A 13,836-nucleotide genomic window follows, 5' to 3' on the forward strand; every position below is an offset into this window, starting at 1 on the left:
AATATATGAAATGCCAGTAAATTTGAACATTTCTGTAAAGGGGACCATTTCCTAGCTCCTAAAGTTTACCAAAATTGACACAAGAGGAAATCATTTAAGGTCATCATGTCTGCCCTTGGCATTCTCGGAACGACTTGACCTCAGAATGCAGCCTCTGTAGTCCATGGTAACCTGCGGAGAGGGGGCAGGGCTTATGGAGGTTGGAACACAGCCCTCACTGAGGGAGTGGGTGTGGCCATCTCTGCTGTGACTGAACAAAGGGCAGGGGAGCAGGGGACCCAGCGTAGGGCCCTCAGAGCCCGGCAGGCCAAGTGGAGTGTCACAAGCATTTATTCCCAGGCCAAAGGGCACTTTCTTTGTCTGCACCGCTGCCCAAACTCTCACTTATCCACTCAGGCCGCTCTCTTACTTGAAGTGTGTGTGGAACCTGTCCGCGCAGTACACCTCGCTGCACAGCTAAGCATAGGTCTGGGCATCGTAGCTTCCTGCCAGTTGACCGAGGTTCGCAGGCAGATGGGTCCCTGGGACACAAGCGGAGAGTCTCCTGCCCGGGCCACAGGCCGCCCACTGCCCCTGCCCAAGATTGGGGGCCGCAAAGCAGCCCTGTCTGAGTCCCCTGCCTCTAGTGGGAGTATTGGACCAACACTTGTAGAAAACGGGGTCCTTGCGGGCCACTCATTGGAAGGACACAAATAAATCTTTGCTGACTTTCTGCTGAAACTTACGAACGTTCACACCTAAGCCTCTTACAAGGTCAGCTGTTTAGCTAAACGTGAGCTCATGATCTAAATGTACACAATAATGAAGAAAGCAGATACAAGGGGAGACAATCAGCAAAAACAATCAACACCAGAATTAGATTCCCAAGGCCATCCATCTGATGTAGGAATAATCAGTTGCAAGGCAGAAAATATACATAAAACTGGAACTGAAACAAGGCACAAGAATGTTTTCAAAGACTGGTAGGATCTCTAAACATTTTTAAAGGACATGTCATTGATAAAGCTAAATACTCAGAGGTTGTGTAACACAACAGATTAATCATTGAGAAGAGTGAAATTATGCTGTTTTGAAAACTATGGCAGGTGAGATTTTCTGCCTAATTATATAAGAAGATTTCTCTAAAAAATACACAGTATTTCAAAGACATATTGGCTGTGAAAAAAGTTAAGGGTATTTCAAATGGCTTGTCTGCAAAGAAAGGTGAGATGTAGGGAATCACAGAAAGTCGAGGGGAAATTAGGTCAATATATACATTGCTATATGGTGAACTAAGCCTTAGGCCAGCAACAATGGAGAGGACCTGACCCTTAGAAACACACAAGTAAGCTGGGATCTTCAAAATTTCAAATCTTTATAAGTAAAAAGATTTATTAAAATGAATAATCAAGTGTTTTAATTGACATCATAAGATGAAAACAATAAACCCTGAGAACATAGAAAAAAGATAAATAAAGATATGAGCAGAACTTAATTCAACAGAAAACGTATAAAATTGAGGTGATTTAGTAAGTCCAAAGAATCTTCTTTGAAAAGATTTAAAAGACACACATTGATTAAGGAAAACAAAAACATAAGTAAAGAATATACAGAAAGAGTCAGGACAATGTTAGAGCAGAGAATATATGAAATGCCAGTAAATTTGAACATTTCTGTAAAGGGGACCATTTCCTTGCTCCTAAAGTTTACCAAAACTGACACAAGAGGAAATCTTTGAAGGTCATCATGTCTGCCCTTGGCATTCTCAGAACGCCCTGGCCTCAGAATGCAGCCTCTGTAGTCCATGGTAACCTGTGGAGAGGGGCGGGGCTGAGGGAGGTTGGAACACTGCCCTCACTGAGGGAGTGGGTGTGGCCATCTCTGCTGTGACTGAACAAACGGCAGGGGAGCAGGGGGCCCAGGGCAGGGCCCTCAGAGCCTGGCAGGCCCAGTGGAGTGTCACAAGCATTTAGGCCCAGGCCAAAGGGCACTTTCGTTGTCGGCACAGCTGCCCAAACTCTCAACTTTCCACTCAGGCCACCCTCTTACTTGAAGTGTGTGTGGAACATGTCCGCGCAGTACACCTCGCTGCATAGCTAACCATGGGTCCTGGCATCGTAGCTTCCTGCCAGGTCACCGAGGTTTGCAGGCAGATGGGTCCCTGGGACACACGCGGAGAGTCTCCTGCCTTGGCCACAGGCCGCCCACTGCCCCTGCCCCAGATAGGGGGCCGCAAAGCAGCCCTGTCTGAGTCCCCTGCCTCTAGTGGGAGTATTGGACCAACACTTGTAGAAAACGGGGTACTTGCGGGCCACTCATTGGAGGGACACAAATAAATCTTTGCCGACTTTCTGCTGAAACTTATGGGCGTTCACAACTAAGCCTCTTACAAGGTCAGCTGTTTAGCTAAACATGAGCTCATGATCTAAATGTACACAATAATGAAGAAAGCAGCTACAAGGGGAGACAATCAGCAACGACAATCAACACCTGAATTAGATTCCCAAGGCCATCCATCAGATGTAGGAATAATCGGGTGCAAGGCAGAAAATATACATAAAACTGGAACTGAAACAAGGCACAAGGATGTTTTCAAAGACTGGTAGGATCTCGAAAACATTTTTAAAGTACATGTCATTGATAAAGCTAAATGCTCAGAGGTTGTGTAACAAAACAGATTAATCATTAAGAAGAGTGAAATTATGCTGTTTTTAAAACTATGGCAGGTGAGATTTTCTGCCTAATTATATAAGAAGATTTCTCTAAAAAACACACAGTATTTCAAAGACATATTGGCTGTGAAAAATGTTAAGGGTATTTCAAATGGCTTGTCTGCAAAGAAAGGTGAGATGTAGGGAATCACAGAAAGTCGAGGGGAAATTAGGTCAATATATACATTGCTATATGGTGAACTAAGCCTTAGGCCAGCAACAATGGAGAGGACCTGACCCTTAGAAACGCACAAGTAAGCTGGGATCTTCAAAAGTTCAAATCTTTATAAGTAAAAAGACTTATTAAAATGAATAACCAAGTGTTTTAATTGACATCAGAAGATGAAAACAATAAACCCTGAGAACATAGAAAAAAGATAAAGATATGAGCAGAACTTAATACAACAGAAAACGTATAAAATTGAGTTGATTTAGTAAGTCCAAAGAATCTTCTTTGAAAAGATTTAAAAGACACACTTTGATTAAGGAAAACAAAAACATAAGTAAAGAATAGACAGAAAGAGTCAGGACAATGTTAGAGCAGAGAATATATGAAATGCCAGTAAATTTGAACATTTCTCTAAAGGGGACCATTTCCTAGCTCCTAAAGTTTACCAAAACTGACACAAGAGGAAATCATTTAAGGTCATCATGTCTGCCCTTGGCATTCTCGGAAGGCCCTGGCCTCAGAATGCAGCCTCTGTAGTCCATGGTAACCTGTGGAGAGGGGGCGGGGCTGAGGGAGGTTGGAACACTGCCCTCACTGTGGGAGTGGGTGTGGCCATCTCTGCTGTGACTGAACAAAGGGCAGGGGAGCAGTGGGCCCAGGGCAGGGCCCTCAGAGCCCGGTAGGCCCAGTGGAGTGTCACAAGCATTTAGGCCCAGGCCAAAGGGCACTTTCTTTGTCGGCACAGCTGCCCAAACTCTCACTTTTCCACTCAGGCAGCCCTCATACTTGAAGTGTGTGTGGAACCTGTCCGCGCAGTACACCTCGCTGCACAGCTAAGCATAGATCTGGGCATCGTAGCTTCCTGCCAGGTGACCGACGTTCGCAGGCAGATGTGTCCCTGGGACACACGCGGAGAGTCTCCTGCCCGGGCCACAGTCTGCCCACTGCCCCTGCCACAGATCGGGGGCCGCAAACAGCCCTGTCTGAGTCCCATGCCTTTAGAGGGAGTATTGGACCAACACTTGTAGAAAACGGGGTCCTTGCGGGCCACTCATTGGAGGGACACAAATAAATCTTTGCCGACTTTCTGCTGAAACTTACGAGCATTCATACCTAAGCCTCTTACAAGGTCAGCTGTTTAGCTAAACATGAGCTCATGATCTAAATGTACACAATAATGCTGAATGCAGCTACAAGGGGAGACAATCAGCAAAAACAATCAACACCAGAATTAGATTCCCAAGACCATCCATCAGATGTAGGAATTATCGGGTGCAAGGCAGAAAATATACATAAAACTGGAACTGAAACAAGGCACAAGGATGTTTTCAAAGACTGGTATGATCTCTAAAACATATTTAAAGGACATGTCATTGATAAAGCTAAATACTCAGAGGTTGTGTAATACAACAGATTAATCACTGAGAAGAGTGAAATTATGCTGTTTTGAAAACTATGGCAGGTGAGATTTTCTGCCTAATTATATAAGAAGATTTCTCTAATAAATACACAGTATTTCAAAGACATATTGGCTGTGAAATAAGTTAAGGGTATTTCAAATGGCTTGTCTGCAAAGAAAGGTGAGATGTAGGGAATCACAGAAAGTCGAGGGGAAATTAGGTCAATATATACATTGCTATATGGTGAACTAAGCCTTAGGCCAGCAACAATGGAGAGGACGTGACCGTTAGAAACGCACAAGTAAGCTGGGATCTTCAAAAGTTCAAATCTTTATAAGTAAAAAGATTTATTAAATGAATAACCAAGTGTTTTAATTGACATCAGAAGATGAAAACAATAAACCATGAGAACATAGAAAAAAGATAAATAAAGATATGAGCAGAACTTATTACAACAGAAAACATATAAAATTCAGGTAATTTAGTAAGTCCAAAGAATCTTTTTGAAAAGATTTAAAAGACACACTTTGATTAAGGAAAACAAAAACATAAGTAAAGAATATACAGAAAATGTCAGGACAATGTTAGAGCAGAGAATATATGAAATGCCAGTAAATTTGAACATTTCTGTAAAGGGGACTATTTCCTAGCTCCTAAAGTTTACCAAAACTGACACAAGAGGAAATCACTTAAGGTCATCATGTCTGCTCTTGGAATACTCGGAATGCCCTGGCCCCAGAATGCAGCCTCTGTAGTCCATGGTAACCTGCGGAGAGGGGGCGGGGCTGTGGGAGGTTGGAACACTGCCCTCACTGAGGGAGTGGGTGTGGCCATCTCTGCTGTGACTGAACAAAGGTCAGGGGAGCAGGGGGACCAGGGCAGGGCCCTCAGAGCCCGGCAGGCACAGTGGAGTGTCACAAGCATTTAGGCCCAGGCCAAAGGGCGCTTTCTTTTTCTGCACAGCTGCCGAAACTCTCACCTTTCCACTCAGGCCACCCTCTTACTTGAAGTGTGTGTGGAACCTGTCCGCGCAGTACACCTCGCTGCACAGCTAAGCATAGGTCTGGGCATCGTAGCTTCCTGCAAGTTGACCGAGGTTCGCAGGCAGATGGGTCCCTGGGACACACGCGGAGAGGCTCCTGCCCGGGCCACAGGCCGCCCACTGCCCCTGCCCCAGATCGGGGGGCGCAAAGCAGCCCTGTCTGAGTCCCCTGCCTCTAGAGGGAGTATTATACCAACACTTGTAGAAAACGGGGTCCTTGCGGGCCACTCATTGGAGGGACACTAATAAATCTTTGCCGACTTTCTGCTGAAACTTACGAGCGTTCACACCTAAGCCTCTTACAAGGTCAGCTGTTTAGCTAAACATGAGCTCATGATCTAAATGTACACAATAATGCAGAATGCAGCTACAAGGGGAGACAATCAGCAAAAACAATCAACACCAGAATTAGATTCCCAAGGCCATCCATCAGATGTAGGAATAATCGGGTGCATGGCAGAAAATATACATAAAACTGGAACTGAAACAAGGCACAAGGATGTTTTCAAAGACTGGTAGGATCTCTAAAACATTTTTAAAGGACATGTCATTGATAAAGCTAAATACTCAGAGGTTGTTTAATACAACAGATTAATCATTGAGAAGAGTGAAATTCTGCTGTTTTGAAAACTATGGCAGGTGAGATATTATGCCTAATTATATAAGAAGATTTCTCTAAAAACTACACATTATTTCAATGACTTATTGGCTGTGAAATAAGTGAAGGGTATTTCAAATGGCTTGTCTGCAAAGAAAGGTGAGATGTAGGGAATCACAGAAAGTCGAAGGGAAAATAGGTCAATATATACATTGTTATATGGTGAACTAAACCTTAGGCCAGCAACAATGGAGAGGACCTGACCCTTAGAAACTTACAAGTAAGCTGGAATCTTCAAAAGTTCAAATCATTATATGTAAAATATTTATTAAAATGAATAACCAAGTGTTTTAATTGACATCAGAAGATCAAAACAATAAACCCTGAGAACATAGAAAAAAGATAAATAAAGATATGAGCAGAACTTAATACAACAGAAAACGTATAAAATTGAGGTGATTTAGTAAGTCCAAAGAATCTTCTTTGAAAAGATTTAAAACTCACACTTTGATTAAGGAAAACAAAATCATAAGTAAAGAATATACAGAAAGAGTCAGGACAATGTTAGAGCAGAGAATATATGAAATGCCAGTAAATTTGAACATTTCTGTAAAGTGGACCATTTCCTAGCTCCTAAAGTTTACCAAAACTGACACAAGAGGAAATCATTTAAGGTCATCATGTCTGCCCTTGGCATTCTCGGAACGCCCTGGCCTCAGAATGCAGCCTCTGTAGTCCATGGTAACCTGCGGAGAGGGGGCAGGGCTGAGGGAGGTTGGAACACTGCCCTCACTGAAGGAGTGGGTGTGGCCCTCTCTGCTGTGTCTGAACAAAGGGCAGGGGAGCAGGGGGCCCAGGGCAGGGCACTCAGAGCCCGGCAGGCCCAGTGGAGTGTCACAAGCATTTAGGCCCAGGCCAAAGGGTGCTTTCTTTGTCTGCACAGCTGCCCAAACTCGCACCTTTCCACTCAGGCCGCCCTCTTACTTGAAGTGTGTGTGGAACCTGTCTGCGCAGTACACCTCGCTGCACAGCTAAGCATAGGTCTGGGCATCGTAGCTTACTGCCACGTGACCGAGGTTCGCAGGCAGATGGGTCCCTGGGACACACGTGGAGAGGCTCCTGCCCGGGCCACAGGCCGCCCACTGCCCCTGCCACAGATCGGGGGCCGCAAACAGCCCTGTCTGAGTCCCATGCCTCTAGAGGGAGTATTGGAACAACACTTGTAGAAAACGGGGTCCTTGCGGGCCACTCATTGGAGGGACACAAATAAATCTTTGCCGACTTTCTGCTGAAACTTACGAGCGTTCACACCTAAGCCTCTTACAAGGTCAGCTGTTTAGCTAAACATGAGCTCATGATCTAAATGTACACAATAATGAAGAAAGCAGCTACAAGGGGAGACAATCAGCAAAAACAATCAACACCAGAGTTAGATTCCCAAGGCCATCCTTCAGATGTACGAATAATCGGGTGCAAGGCAGAAAATATACATAAAACTGGAACTGAAACAAGGCACAAGGATGTTTTCAAAGACTGGTAGGATCTCTAAAACATTTTTAAAGGACATGTCATTGATAAAGCTAAATACTCAGAGATTGTGTAATACAACAGATTAATCATTGAGAAGAGTGAAATTATGTTGCTTTGAAAACTATGGCAGGTGAGATTTTCTGCCTAATTATATAAGAAGATTTCTCTAAAAAATACACATTATTTCAAAGACTTATTGGCTGTGAAATAAGTTAAGGGTATTTCAAATGGCTTGTCTGCAAAGAAAGGTGAGATGTAGGGAATCACAGAAAGTCGAGGGGAAAATAGGTCAATATATACATTGCTATATGGTGAACTAAGCCTTAGGCCAGCAACAATGGAGAAGTCCTGACCCTTAGAAACGCACAAGTAAGCTGGGATCTTCAAAAGTTCAAATCTTTATAAGTAAAATATTTATTAAAATGAATAACCAAGTGTTTTAATTGACATCAGAAGATGAAAACAATAAACCCTGAGAACATAGAAAAAAGATAAATAAAGATATGAGCAGAAATTAATACAACAGAAAACGTATAAAATTGAGGTGATTTAGTAAGTCCAAAGAATCATCTTTGAAAAGATTTAAAAGACACACTTTGATTAAGGAAAACAAAAACATAAGTAAAGAATATACAGAAAGAGTCAGGACAATGTTAGAGCAGAGAATATATGAAATGCCAGTAAATTTGAACATTTCTGTAAAGTGGACCATTTCCTAGCTCCTAAAGTTTACCAAAACTGACACAAGAGGAAATCATTTAAGGTCACCATGTCTGCCCTTGGCATTCTCGGAACGCCCTGGCCTCAGAATGCAGCCTCTGTAGTCCATGGTAACCTGCGGAGAGGGGGCGGGGCTGAGGGAGGTTGGAACACTGCCCTCACTGAGGGAGTGGGTGTGGCCATCTCTGCTGTGACTGAACAAACGGCAGGGGAGCAGGGGGCACAGGGCCGGGCCCTCAGAGCCCGGCACGCCCAGTGGAGTGTCACAAGCATTTAGGCCCAGGCCAAAGGGCGCTTTCTTTGTCTGCACAGCTGCCCAAACTCTCACCTTTCCTCTCAGGCCGCCCTCTTACTTGAAGTGTGTGTGGAACCTGTCCGCGCAGTACACCTCGCTGCACAGCTAAGCATAGGTCTGGGCATCGTAGCTTCCTGCCAGGTGACCGAGGTTCGCAGGCAGATGTGTCCCTGGGACACACGCGGAGAGGCTCCTGCCCGGGCCACAGGCCGCCCACTGCCCCTGCCCCAGATCGGGGTCCGCAAAGCAGTCCTGTCTGAGTCCCCTGCCTCTAGAGGGAGTATTGGACCAACACTTGTAGAAAACGTGGTCCTTGCGGGACACTCATTGGAGGGACACAAATAAATCTTTGGCGACTTTCTGCTGAAACTTACGAGGGTTCACACCTAAGCCTCTTACAAGGTCAGCTGTTTAGCTAAACATGAGCTCATGATCTAAGTGTACACAATAATGCAGAATGCAGCTACAAGGGGAGACAATCAGCAAAAACAATCAACACAAGAATTAGATTCCCAAGGCCATCCATCAGATGTAGGAATAATCGGGTGCAAGGCAGAAAATATACATAAAACTGGAACTGAAACAAGGCACAAGGATGTTTTCAAAGACTGGTAGGATCTCTAAAACATTTTTAAAGGACATGTCATTGATAAAGCTAAATACTCAGAGGTTGTGTAATACAACAGATTAATCATTGAGAAGAGTGAAATTATGCTGTTTTGAAAACTATGGCAGGTCAGATATTCTGCCTAATTATATAAGAAGATTTCTCTAAAAAATACACAGTATTTCAAAGACTTATTGGCTGTGAAATAAGTTAAGTGTATTTCAAATGGCTTGTCTGCAAAGAAAGGTGAGATGTAGGGAATCACAGAAAGTCGAGGGGAAAATAGGTCAATATATACATTGCTATATGGTGAACTAAGCCTTAGGCCAGCAAAAATGGAGAGGACCTGACCCTTAGAAACGCACAAGTAAGCTGGGATCTTCAAAAGTTCAAATCTTTATAAGTAAAAAGATTTATTAAAATGAATAACCAAGTGTTTTAATTGACATCAGAAGATGAAACAATAAACCCTGAGAACATAGAGAAAAGATAAATAAAGATATGAGCAGAACTTAATACAACAGAAAACGTATAAAATTCAGGTGATTTAGTAAGTCCAAAGAATCTTCTTTGAAAAGATTTAAAAGACACACTTTGATTAAGGAAAACAAAAACATAAGTAAAGAATATACAGAAAGAGTCAGGACAATGTTAGAGCAGAGAATATATGAAATGCCAGTAAATTTGAACATTTCTGTAAAGGGGACCTTTTCCTAGCTCCTAAAGTTTACCAAAACTGACACAAGAGGAAATCATTTAAGGTCATCATGTCTGCCCTTGGCATTCTCGGAACGCCCTGGCCTCAGAATGCAGCCTCTGTAGTCCATGGTAACCTGCGGAGAGGGGGCGGGGCTGAGGGAGGTTGGAACACTGCCCTCACTGAGGGAGTGGGTGTGGCCATCTCTGCTGTGACTGAACAAAGGGCAGGGGAGCTGGGGTCCCAGGGAAGGGCCCTCAGAGCCCGGCAGGCCCAGTGGAGTGTCACAAGCATTTAGGCCCAGGCCAAAGAGTGCTTTCTTTGTCTGCACAGCTTCCCAAACTCTCACCTTTCCACTCAGGCCGCCCTCTTACTTGAAGTGTGTGTGGAACCTGTCCGCGCAGTACACCTCGCTGCACAGATAAGCATAGGTCTGGGCATCGTAGCTTCCTGCCATGTGACCGAATTTGGCAGGCAGATGGGTCCCTGGGACACACGCGGAGAGGCTCCTGCCCGGGCCACAGGCCGCCCACTGCCCCTGCCCTAGATCGGGGTCCGCAAACAGCCCTGTCTGAGTCCCATGCCTCTAGAGGGAGTATTGGACCAACACTTGTACTAAACGGGGTCCTTGCGGGCCACTCATTGGAGGGACACAAATAAATCTTTGCCGACTTTCTGCTGAAACTTACAAGGGTTCACACATAAGCATCTTACAAGGTCAGCTGTTTAGCTATACATGAGCTCATGATCTAAATGTACACAATAATGCAGAATGCAGCTAAAAGGGGAGACAATCAGCAAAAACAATCAACACCAGAATTAGATTCCCAAGGCCATCCATCAGATGTAGGAATAATCGGGTGCAAGGCAGAAAATATACATAAAACTGGAACTGAAACAAGGCACAAGGATGTTTTCAAAGACTGGTAGGATCTCTAAAACATTTTTAAAGGACATGTCATTGATAAAGCTAAATACTCAGAGGTTGTGTAATACAACAGATTAATCATTGAGAAGAGTGAAATTATGCTGTTTAGAAAACTATGGCAGGTCAGATTTTCTGCCTAATTATATAAGAAGATTTCTCTAAAAAATACACATTATTTCAAAGACTTATTGGCTGTGAAATAAGTTAAGGGTATTTCAAATGGCTTGTCTGCAAAGAAACGTGAGATGTAGGGAATCACAGAAAGTCGAGGGGAAAATAGGTCAATATATACATTGCTATATGGTGAACTAAGCCTTAGGCCAGCAACAATGGAGAGGACCTGACCCTTAGAAATGCACAAGTAAGCTGGGATCTTCAAAAGTTCAAATCTTTATAAGTAAAAAGATTTATTAAAATGAATAACCAACTGTTTCAATTGACATCAGAAGATGAAAACAATAAACCCTGAGAACATAGAAAAAAGATAAATAAAGATATGAGCAGAACTTAATACAACAGAAAACGTATAACATTGAGTTGATTTAGTAAGTCCAAAGAATCTTCTTTGAAAAGATTTAAAAGACACACTTTGATTAAGGAAAACAAAAACATAAGTAAAGAATATACAGAAAGAGTCAGGACAATGTTAGAGCAGAGAATATATGAAATGCCAGTAAATTTGAACATTTCTGTAAAGTGGACCATTTTCTAGCTCCTAAAGTTTACCAAAACTGACACAAGAGGAAATCATTGAAGGTCATCATGTCTGCCCTTGGCATTCTCGGAACGCTCTGGCCTCAGAATGCAGCCTCTGTAGTCCATGGTAACCTGCGGAGAGGGGGCGGGGCTGAGGGATGTTGGAACACAGCCCTCACTGAGGGAGTGGGTGTGGCCATCTCTGCTGTGACTGAACAAACGGCAGGGGAGCAGGGGGCACAGGGCAGGGCCCTCAGAGCCCGGCAGGCCCAGTGGAGTGTCACAAGCATTTAGGCCCTGGCCAAAGGGTGCTTTCTTTGTCTGCACTGCTGCCCAAACTCTCACCTTTCCACTCAGGCCGCCCTCTTACTTGAAGTGTGTGTGGAACCTGTCCGCGCAGTACACCTCGCTGCACAGCTAAGCATAGGTCTGGGCATCGTAGCTTCCTGCCAGGTGACCGAGGTTCGCAGGCAGATGGGACCCTGGGACACACGCAGAGAGGCTCCTGCCCGGGCCACAGGCCGCCCACTGCCCCTGCCCCAGATCGGGGGCCGCAAAGCAGCCCTGTCTGAGTCCCCTGCCTCTAGAGGGAGTATTGGACCAACACTTGTAGAAAACGGGGTCCTTGCGGGCCACTTATTGGAAGGACACAAATAAATCTTTGCCAACATTCTGCTGAAACTTACGAGCGTTCACACCGAAGCCTCTTACAAGTTCATCTGTTTAGCTAAACATGAGCACAAGATCTAAATGTACACAATAATGAAGAAAGCAGCTACAAGGGGAGACAATCAGCAAAAACAATCAACACCAGAATTAGATTCCCAAGGCCATCCATCAGATGTAGCAATAATCGGGTGCAAGGCAGAAAATATACATAAAACTGGAACTGAAACAAGGCACAAGGATGTTTTCAAAGACTGGTAGGATCTCTAAAACATTTTCAAAGGACATGTCATTGATAAAGCTAAATACTCAGAGGTTGTGTAATACAACAGATTAATCATTGAGAAGAGTGAAATTATGCTGTTTTGAAAACTATGGCAGGTCTGATATTCTGCCTAATTATATAAGAAGATTTCTCTAAAAATACACATTATTTCAATGACTTATTGGCTGTGAAATAAGTTAAGGGTATTTCAAATGGCTTGTCTGCAAAGAAAGGTGAGATGTAGGGAATCACAGAAAGTCGAGGGGAAAATAGGTCAATATATACATTGCTATATGGTGAACTAAGCCTTAGGCCAGCAACAATGGAGAGGACCTGACCCTTAGAAACGCACAAGTAAGCTGGGATCTTCAAAAGTTCAAATCTTTATAAGTAAAAAGATTTATTAAAATGAATAACCAACTGTTTCAATTGACATCAGAAGATGAAAACAATAAACCCTGTGAACATAGAAAAAAGATAAATAAAGATATGAGCAGAACTTAATACAACAGAAAACGGATAAAATTGAGTTGATTTAGTAAGTCCAAAGAATCTTCTTTGAAAAGATTTAAAAGACACACTTTGATTAAGGAAAACAAAAACATAAGTAAAGAATATACAGAAAGAGTCAGGACAATGTTAGAGCAGAGAATATATGAAATGCCAGTAAATTTGAACATTTCTGTAAAGTGGACCATTTCCTAGCTCCTAAAGTTTACCAAAACTGACACAAGAGGAAATCATTTAAGGTCATCATGTCTGCCCTTGGCATTCTCGGAACGCCCTGGCCTCAGCATGCAGCCTCTGTAGTCCATGGTAACCTGCGGAGAGGGGGCAGGGCTGAGGGAGGTTGGAACACTGCCCTCACTGAGGGAGTGGGTGTGGCCATCTCTGCTGTGACTGAACAAACGGCAGGGGAGCAGGGGGCACAGGGCCGGGCCCTCAGAGACCGGCACGCCCAGTGGAGTGTCACAAGCATTTAGGCCCAGTCCAAAGGGCGCTTTCTTTGTCTGCACAGCAGCACAAACTCTCACCTTTCCTCTCAGGCCGCCCTCTTACTTGAAGTGTGTGTGGAACCTGTCCACGCAGTACACGTCGCTGCACAGCTAAGCATAGGTCTGGGCATCGTAGCTTACTGCCAGGTGACCGAGGTTCGCAGGCAGATGGGTCCCTGGGACACACGCGGAGAGGCTCCTGCCCGGGCCACAGGCCGCCCACTGCCCCTGCCCCAGATCGGGGGCCGCAAAGCAGCCCTGTCTGAGTCCCCTGCCTCTAGAGGGAGTATTGGACCAACACTTGTAGAAAACGGGGTCCTTGCGGGCCACTCATTGGAGGGACACAAATAAATCTTTGCCGACTTTCTGCTGAAACTTACGAGCGTTCACACCTAAGCGTCTTACAAGGTCAGCTGTTTAGCTAAACATGAGCTCATGATCTAAATGTACACAATAATGCAGAATGCAGCTACAAGGGGAGACAATCAGCAAAAACAATCAACACAAGAATTAGATTCCCAAGGCCATCCATCAGATG

Source organism: Mesoplodon mirus (assembly GCF_964341445.2).
Source record: "Mesoplodon mirus genome assembly, chromosome: 1".
NCBI lineage: Eukaryota > Metazoa > Chordata > Mammalia > Artiodactyla > Ziphiidae > Mesoplodon > Mesoplodon mirus.